Below are 10,000 nucleotides of genomic sequence, written 5' to 3'. Positions count from 1 at the left end.
CTCAGTAACAGACGAGTCTCAGTAACAGACGTGTCTCAGTAACAGACGAGTCTCAGTAACAGACGTGTCTCAGTAACAGACGTGTCTCTAACACACAACTCAACACTTTGTTCCACACACCCTTAGATGAAAAGGTTCTTTAAAGTTAATTTAATAATTAAAGCTTTTTAAGTTTTAAAATAAAAGTCCTGCAGGTTCTCAGGAGCTTCTGCATGTCTTCAGCTGTGACACAGAGCTGTGAGGTGAAAGGTTGTGTTCTGTTTGTGCTCCTTATTCACACCCACAATGGAGCCTGAGCAGGAATTCCTGAGAGGAAACTCGAGCAAGATTCCAACTAAAACCTGAAAAAAACACAAACAATGTGGAGAAAAGGACAAAGGAAAGCATCACACCTGTAAAAAACAGCTACAAAAATGTCGAGCTAACAAACTTACTTTAACTTCCAGGAACTTCAACAATGATGACGATGTTGATGAAGATGAAGAACACAAGTAGGTTTTAATATTAAATATACGTTCTTTTTGTGTAACTCTCAAAACACACATTTCACTTCCTTATTTCTTTTTCTCTCGCTCTTTATATAAATGGTTGTGTTCATGATGTCCTTGATTTAACTGCAGTGTGTTCAGATACACAACATCTACACAACACCGCCGACCTTCTACACATCCTGTATACAACAAACAGAACTTTTGTGTACTTTAGGTGTTAAAAGCAGGAAGTCATGATGAACTCCGTCTTTATGTCCAAAACATTTTATTAATTTTAAATTAAAAGTCTATAATTCAAGTCTTTATATTCTCTCTAGAAGCAGTGAGTGTTAAACTATCATCAACAACACAGACATTGTGATATTAAGGTAAATAAATAAACACATTTCACTTTTTCAGCTTCCTCAAAGTTTACAGCAGGTTCACGTTTACACAGCATTTAATTTTATATCATCAAAAGAAAATGAATAAATTACACAGAAACACAGATAACGCCACACACACACACACACACACTCACACACTCACACACACACTCAATTCAGCTGTTTATAAAGCTGCAAATCCTCACATTATTACTGTTTTATTCTTCACTCATTCACATTCATCCAATAGAAAAATTTTAATATTCTAAGAAAGTAAAAATTATAAAGTAAACAATATGGAAAATAAGTTAAACATTTATGAGTACAAGTGAAATGTATATGAATATTATCTCAGTACATAGCAAATGAATAGTGAAGCCACGTGATCATGTGATCAGTTACTGTTACCCCAGAGGAGGGGATTATTTTCAGACCCTGGAGACTTCTTCCATCTTCAGTAAAAACATCAGCACATAAGTGATTATACCTTCATCACCTTCATCACCTTCATCACCTTTACAGCTTATTATTAATTAATAACCTGAAGCTGAACACCTGTAAATGATCCAGTAATACTGATAAAATACAGCCTTTAAACTACACACAGACTTATCCAGGAAATTCTCTGGGAAATTGACCACACACACACACACACACACACACACACACACACACACACACACACACACACACACACACACACACACGCACGCACGCACGCACATATACTGTAAATGATAAGCAATAATCAATAGAGTGGATGCAGTACATATCCATGACCACAAGGAGGAGTAATGAGTCTGTAATAAATTTAAATTCAATTCAGTTTATTTGTATAACGCTTTAACAATGCACATTGTCTCAAAGCAGCTTTACCGAAGTATAGAAACAGAATAATAAGAATAAAGATAATTAAATGAATGCATAAATTCAAAGTTTAAAATTAATTAAAAAATATTAACTTAAAATAATATATATCTCTCCCTATCCCTAACAAGGAAAAACTCCCTGAGGTGATATGAGGAAGAAACCAGACTCATCCTCATCCTCAAATGGGTGACACTGGACAGGGCAATAATGTTAATGTTAATAATTTAAATCCTTTCTACAACAGTTTGCAGTTGAGGAACTAATCGATCAGCACAAACTCTGAGTTCACCACAAACCCAACACTAATATCATCCTGTCAAAGTCTTCAAATGATCTCTGATGAAGACCAGAACATACAGCTGACTGACACAACATTGGTACAGAAGAAGACATGACAGTCTCCGGGTGGCTTCATACACAACAATCCCATGAGTCTTGACTGAACATGCAGATCAATCCCCGGCAGGGCGACCACCGGGTGACGAGACTCCAACCAGGGGTAGAACATCAGGATTGACGAAGTAAAGCTCTGTAAGAAGAGACGATCAGGCCAAGAACTCTGAACACTGGGAGCTCAGGAGTGGCGTATCTGTATATAGCTCGAGAGAGAGAGAGAGAGAGAGAGAGAGAGAGAGAGAGAGAGAGAGAGAGAGAGAGAGAGAGAGAGAGAGTAATTATTTGATAGACAATGTACTTTATGTGTAAAGTGCAGACAGGGACTCCATCAAGACGAGCTATGACATCATAACTAAAATTCTATATGACATCATAACTAAAAGCCAGAAGGTGACACAGACATGAGGACTTCCTGGGATGTAAAGCGTCTCACCGCTCCACAGTTTGTAGACCTGAGTGACTTGTGATGGTGGTAAGGAGACAACATCCAGACGTCCCAGTTCACCAAACACTCTGTGCTCATGAACCCTCCAGATCTGCTCCTTTACCTGAGAAGGTAAAGGGCTTAATAACCTTAATAGAACTAATAACCCAAGACTGGAACACAGTCAGTGAGTCAGGGGATTAGTTATTGTTATTTATTATTTATTATTATTATTAGTCATTTATTAGTTACAAGTCAAATTATTGTTATTTTAAAATCCACACTTACTGTTTCATCTGATGACAGAACACAGATCTTAAACATTACATTATCAGTTCAGTTACACACTAACAATGATGTTTTCGCTGATTTGAGGTTAAATATTTTGTATGTTTGTTTATTACAAACAGAGAAACAGTTTGGATTTATTTTAAAACATATCTGTGTATAAGATACAAATCTTTACAGCACGGTGCAGATACACTCTGGAGTCAGAAGGTGGCAGTGTTTCTCTTTAGAGGTGCATCTCAGACTGTAACATGAACTAAAGGTTATATTTGTATAACATTATATTATTATAGCAACATGTTATGGTTTCCATAGTAACAGCTCATTTACAGGTGTTCGGCTTCAGGTTATTAATTAATAATAAGCTGTAAAGGTGATGAAGGTGATGAAGGTGATGAAGGTGATGAAGGTATAATCACTGATGTGCTGATGTTTTTACTGAAGATGGAAGAAGTCTCCAGGGTCTGAAAATAATCCCCTCCTCTGGGGTAACAGTAACTGATCACATGATCACGTGGCTTCACTATTCATTTGCTATGTACTGAGATAATATTCATATAAATTTCACTTGTACTCATAAATGTTTAACTTATTTTCCATATTGTTTACTTTATAATTTTTACTTTCTTAGAATATTAAAATTTTTATATTGAATGAATGTGAATGAGTGAAGGATATAACAGTAATGTGAGGATTGGAGCTTTAAAAACAGCTAACTGTGTGTGTGTGTGTGTGTGTGTGTGTGTGTGTGTGTGTGTGTGTGTGTGTGTGTGTGTGTGTGTGTGTGTGTGTTATTATTCTTATTCTTATTATTTTAACTTCCTTTTCAAAACAACATAAAATCAAATTATATTCAAATCCCAGAGGCTCAGAGTGGGGGGGGGAGAGAGAGAGAGAGAGAGAGAGAGAGAGAGAGAGAGAGAGAGAGAGAGAGAGAGAGAGAAGGGTGGGGCTCTTTTTACCTCCTTAGTCTTTCAAGCCATCACAGTTCTTCTCTCAGGATGAACAGATGAACAGAGAGAGAGAGGATTTTGTTTTTCACTACTGAAGTCTGTAAGAGGAAGTGAAGTGAAAGTCAGCGTCTCCTCTGGGATACGAGCTGGAGTCTACACTCACTACACACACACACACACACACACACACACACACACACACACACACACACTACAGCACCTGCTCACTTGCTCTGAGTCTTCACCTTGAGTAATAAATGGTTTTAAAGTGTAATAATAAAGTCTTACAGTTTTGGAGACGTGGAGATGAGCTGGAGTTCGTCTGAGATGGAGGAGAAGCAGGAAGCTGATGAAACTAATCTGTTCTGGTCAGAGTCACTTTTATTACTAATTTTAATCATGTTAATGGTTTCAGTGGTTTATTACAGTAATGGTGTAATGGGTTTAATGGGAAACGTGTCTCATTTGTATCTGTGAAATTATATATTTATATTTTATTCACATACTTTAGATGTCACATGATGTTAAATTTTAGTCATGAAATAATTTTTGTATGTTTTATGTTTGTGTGTGTGTGTGTGTGTGTGTGTGTGTGTGTGTGTGTGTGTGTGTGTGTGTGTGTGTGCGTGTGTGCGCGCGTGTGTGTGTGTGTATGTGTGTGCGAGTGTGTGTGTGTGCGCGTGTGCGAGTGTGTGTGTGTGTGTGTGTGTGTGTGAGTGAGTGAGTGTGTGTGCGCATGTGTGAGTGTGTGTGTGTGTGTGTGTGTGTGTGTGTGTGTGTGTGTGTGTGTGTGTGTGTGTGTGTATACTTTCTTTGTGTTCTTAGCTACAAAGACAATATGTTTTTGTGTGTGTGCGAGTGTGTGTGTGCGCGTGTGCGTGTGTGTGTGTGTGTGTGTGTGTGTGTGTGTGTGTGTGTGTGTGTGTGTGTGTGTGTGTATACTTTGTTTGTGTTTGTTACTCGACGTTACACGTTTTCTTTCATTTCCACACCAGAAAATTCTGAACTCCACTTAAATAAATCACACACACACACACACACACACACACACACACACACACACACACACACACACACACACACATGTTCTTTAGACAAGCAGCAGGAACTTAATGGTGCACATGAAGATCTGTAGAGCATGGGGAAAAACACAGCTGGTTAAATCATGGCCTCAGCAAAGTTTTATGAACTGCTGAACGTTTGTGTGTGATTGGATGTGCTTCCTGTCAATCATTTTATAGACACTAAACAATAGAGGGCAAATGGGCGGAGCTTCACTCAAATTCAGCAGAAGATTCATTTAAATGTCAAACTCATTACTAGATTTAATCCTGAAAAATACACTAATCTTACAGAATACCTTTAAATACCAGACACAAAACTAAATCACACATCTTCATCATCATCATCATCATCATCATCATCATCATCATCATCATCATGAGCAGGTTAAATGTCCTCTCTGAGCCTCTGTATTCATTTTGTTACCCAAAACCTCTGATTGTTGTACTGATTGTTGTGCATGATGTCAGTATCAGAAACTCCTCTCTGTGTTAATAATGAATTATAATCCCACTTTGTGTTTATAATGATTTATAATCCCACTCTCAGTGTTTATAATGATTTATAATCCCACTCTCAGTGTTTATAATGATTTATAATTCCACTCTCAGTGTTAATAATGATTTATAATCCCACTCTCAGTGTTTATAATGATTTATAATCCCACTCTCAGTGTTTATAATGATTTATAATCCCACTCTCAGTGTTAATAATGATTTATAATCCCACTCTCAGTGTTTATAATGATTTATAATCCCACTCTCTGTGTTTATAATGATTTATAATCCCACTCTCAGTGTAACAAGGGGCAACTGTAACAGATGGTAGTGTAACAAAGGTCTAGTGTAACAGAGGGTAGTGTAACAGGGGGTAGTGTAACAGGGGTAGTGTAACAAAGGTCTAGTGTAACAGGGGTAGTGTAACAGGGGTAGTGTAACAGAGAGGTAGTGTAACAGAGAGGTAGTGTAACAGAGAGGTAGTGTAACAGGGGTAGTGTAACAGGCGTAGTGTAACAGAGAGGTAGTGTAACAGGGGTAGTGTAACAGAGAGGTAGTGTAACAGAGAGGTAGTGTAACAGAGAGGTAGTGTAACAGGCGTAGTGTAACAGAGAGGTAGTGTAACAGAGAGGTAGTGTAACAGGGGTAGTGTAACAGAGAGGTAGTGTAACAGAGAGGTAGTGTAACAGGGGTAGTGTAACAGAGAGGTAGTGTAACAGAGAGGTAGTGTAACAGGGGTAGTGTAATGAAGGGTAATGTATCAGTGATGAGCTTTGTGTTATTTTAATATTAGAAGATTCAGTGGACTACAGACGTCTCCTGTTGGTAGATGTGGTGCAGGTGATGTACATCATGATGATGTTTAACTTCACCATAAAATCACTGCTTTAGAAATGAGACTGCAGATCCACAGTCAGCTTCACAGTAAACTGATTAACTTTATACTTTTATTTACTGTAGATTACAGATCTTTTTTCTACAAGATATTTTGACCAATCACACATCTCGTTATTTAATCTCTACACCAATCAGACGTCAGCAACCAGTCTGTGTGCAAAATCAACATAAAACCGCAGAGATTTGTCTGAAATGAAGCTTTTGTATCGACGGTTAAATCTAAATAACACAAAAAATACAATTTAACCATAAAGTTGAATAAATAAACCAATCTAACATACAAAGGTTTAATGTAACAGAGATTTTTGCAGAGAATAGCAGCTAAATTAGTGAATTATTCCCTGTGAATGTACAAGCTCACATCAGCACCTCATAAATATTAAAGAGGTTCAATTAAAATATTCACTCTCTCCTCTGCTGGGTTCCTTATCTGTAATTAATAATTCATCAGACGCACACCTGAAATGTCAAAGGAGGGAAGAAGGAAGTGGAAAAGAAATTAAAGATTATTAAAAAAAAAACAGCTGTTGTCAAAAAAACAGTCTTGACCCTGAGCCAAGCTTTAAAAAGTGTAACCCAAGTAGATTCATCTGAACCCTCGCGGCTGCACAGAAACAGGTAGTAAATCCTCCTGAAATCACCTGCAGCCGTCTCTAAACCCCCCAATGTGTCGGGCAGCGTCCTGAATCTAATCCTGTTTTACTCAGTAAATTGAGACGCACTCGAGCCAAAGTGGCATCGCTCTCCTCACTGCTCTCTGTAATCTGAGTTAAATGAAACAGATCCATAAAGAGCTGGAGCCTGAAGCACAATGAAGGTCTGCACCAGGGTTACTTCCTGCCATGTTCCACCTGATCACATTACGCTCTGAGTGCAGGTTCACTTTCAGAAATTAGGTTTAGATTTTTGTAACTTTTGCTGTGACCTGAAACACACAAACTTTTACAAACGACTGAATCTCTAATCTACAGGAAGATGATGTGGCACCATAAAGCTGGATCAGACATCCAATCGTTATTCATCCCATCCGTAACACCTGGAAAACAAGCACACTTACATGTCTGACGCAAAGCAGCGACTCCTCACACACTCCAACACACCACCGACCTCCTCACACACTCCAACACACCACCGACCTCCTCACACACTCCAACACACCACCGACCTCCTCACACACTCCAACACACCACCGACCTCCTCACACACTCCAACACACCACCGACCTCCTCACACACTCCAACACACCACCGACCTCCTCACACACTCCAACACGCCACCGACCTCCTCACACACTCCAACACGCCACCGACCTCCTCACACACTCCAACACACCACCGACCTCCTCACACACTCCAACACACCACCGACCTCCTCACACACTCCAACACGCCACCGACCTCCTCACACACTCCAACACACCACCGACCTCCTCACACACTCCAACACGCCACCGACCATTTTACACTTTTTAATGAATCGTTTAAATCACGTTCGGTTTAATGACCAGGAGTCGGGATTCTCCGAGTCCCAGAGAGACACAACAGAGCTTCGGTGTAAACCTCACGTTCACTCACACACAAGCTGTGTATAGAGTTTACTCCGTGGATTCCTGGAGCTCTTCTACACAATTCTATTAGAGGTTCAATATTTACAGCTGTAAATAGCACTGAGAGATCCGAGGCTGAAAGACGAGCTGTCACGACTGCGGCTTCACACAAACACATCGATCCTCAGGTTTAAAGCAGAAGACGAGACGAGACTTTTACTCAAAGTCAAAAAGTTCCTTAAAAAATAAACCGACATTTTAACTGATGAAATAAAATAAAAAATAAATGTTAGGTTTTTGTGTGATGTGTAAATTTTGTTTGTTTTCTAAAACTGCTGTGTGTTTCATTCTGCTGAGACGTGAAGAACGTCAGGAATGAGAAGAACATCATGTCTGGAAAATTAATGACACACACAACACACACACACATCACACAGACAAACACTCACAGGACACTCACAGGACACTCACAACACACAAGACAGACACACACACTCACAACACTCACTACACACACAGTCACACACAACACTCACACATCACACAGACACACACTCACAGGACACACAACACACAAGACAGACACACACTCACAGGACACTCACAGGACACTCACAACACACACACATCACACAGACACACACTCACAGGACAATCACAACACTCACACACATCACACAGACACACACTCACAGGACACACACACATCACACAGACACACACTCACAGGACACACAACACACAAGACAGACACACACACTCACAACACACACACACACATCACACAGACACACACTCACAGGACACACAACACACAAGACAGACACACACACTCACAGGACACACAACACACAAGACAGACACACACACTCACAGGACACACACACACCACACAGACACACACACATCACACAAGACAGACACACACACTCACAGGACACTCACAGGACACTCACAACACACACACATCACACAGACACACACTCACAGGACAATCACAACACTCACACACATCACACAGACACACACTCACAGGACACACACACATCACACAGACACACACTCACAGGACACACAACACACAAGACAGACACACACACTCACAACACACACACACATCACACAGACACACACTCACAGGACACACAACACACAAGACAGACACACACACTCACAGGACACACACACACCACACAGACACACACACACATCACACAAGACAGACACACACTCACAGGACTCACAACACACATCTCACACACAAGACAGACGCACACACTCACAACACACACACACATCACACAGACACACACTCACAGGACTCACAACACACATCACACACACACTCACAACACACAAGACAGACACACACACTCACAACACACACACACACATCACACAGACACACACTCACAGGACTCACAACACACATCACACACACACTCACAACACACAAGACAGACACACACACACATCACACAGACACACACTCACAGGACACTCACAACACAGAAGACAGACACACACACTCACAACACACAACACAATGAAATGAGGAAACATCTGCTAGCCTACCCTCTGCTGGTCAGGCAAGGAGTCATTCAAACTGTGTACATAAATTATTCTATCTGTCTGTATGATGTCTCACTGTGTGTGTGTGTGTGTGTGTGTGTGTGTGTGTGTGTGTGTGTGTGTGTGTGTGTGTGTGTGTGTGTGTGTGTGTGTGTGTAGTGACCTCAGACTGGAGCGTCTCTACACATGATTGTTGCCGTGACGATGTGTGTGTTTGTGTCTCCGTTGGTGGTGGCCGGCATAGTAATCGGCCTCGTGCTCTTCCTCTCCCTTCTCATCATCATCATCGGCAGCATGAGGAAGAGAAAACGTTCACACCTGAACACCGACAGTGAGATTTACACACACACACACACACACACACACACACACACACACACACACACACACACACTTCTTTTCCCAGCTGTTTCTGACCTGCAGGTTTTATGACTCTTTGTTCTCCAGCTGCTGATGGCTTCTCCTTCAGCGGGTCGACAGGTGAGCTGCAGTCCGACTGTGTGACACAGTTTCCTCCTGTGTTTGACTTCGACTTGTACACAGAGACGATGTCCATCCCTCACATCAGCACTGTTTATCCTGACCCACCGCCTCAGTGAGTGACCTTTGACCTCTGCTCTTTTCTGTTTGTGTTCTATG

The sequence above is a fragment of the Tachysurus fulvidraco genome, chromosome 1 (genome assembly GCF_022655615.1).
Source record: "Tachysurus fulvidraco isolate hzauxx_2018 chromosome 1, HZAU_PFXX_2.0, whole genome shotgun sequence".
Lineage (NCBI taxonomy): Eukaryota > Metazoa > Chordata > Actinopteri > Siluriformes > Bagridae > Tachysurus > Tachysurus fulvidraco.
This window is presented reverse-complemented; position numbering follows the sequence as displayed.